The 441-nt window shown below is 40.8% G+C and overlaps 1 long non-coding RNA gene across 1 annotated transcript in view; it reads right to left on the reverse strand.

The window, feature by feature from the left end:
• Positions 1-49: 49 nt before the first annotated feature.
• The window catches only part of LOC119365686, a 41,080-nt gene continuing 40,688 nt past the window's right edge, over positions 50-441 (reverse strand). The window contains exon 10 of the long non-coding RNA XR_005175723.1: positions 50-383. This is a non-coding gene — a long non-coding RNA (uncharacterized LOC119365686). The remainder of the gene's footprint in view (positions 384-441) is intronic.

Here is a 441-nt window from a genome sequence, read left to right on the forward strand (position 1 = left end):
AAATATTCAAGTGTAATCAGAGCAAGACATCATCAATAGATACCAAAACTACAGATTCAAGTGTAATCGGAGCAAGACATCATCAATGGATACCAAAACTACAGTACAACACATCTCCATAGCCACCAGAATGATAGTACAACATATTTGAAGAATGGAATGTTCATATACAGGGTAAATTAAAGGATGCAATGTTCATACACCAGTAATGGGCATGCGCGGTGGACAGGTCCGGTCGTCTTGAACAGCAGTGTCAGAGAGAATGATGACTCTCATTGTGTTCTCATTGAGCCCGAGTCTCAGATGGCCTTGTGAAGCCCAAGATGCTCTACCAGGAGATCAAGCATCATTCTAACTGGGATCCTTACAATGCTTGTCTCGGCCTGTGTCATAGGAAATTTCAGAATGGTTATATAATTTTCCAGAGTACTAAAGTTGACA

Source organism: Triticum dicoccoides, chromosome 2B (genome assembly GCF_002162155.2).
Source record: "Triticum dicoccoides isolate Atlit2015 ecotype Zavitan chromosome 2B, WEW_v2.0, whole genome shotgun sequence".
NCBI classification, from domain to species: Eukaryota; Viridiplantae; Streptophyta; class Magnoliopsida; order Poales; family Poaceae; genus Triticum; species Triticum dicoccoides.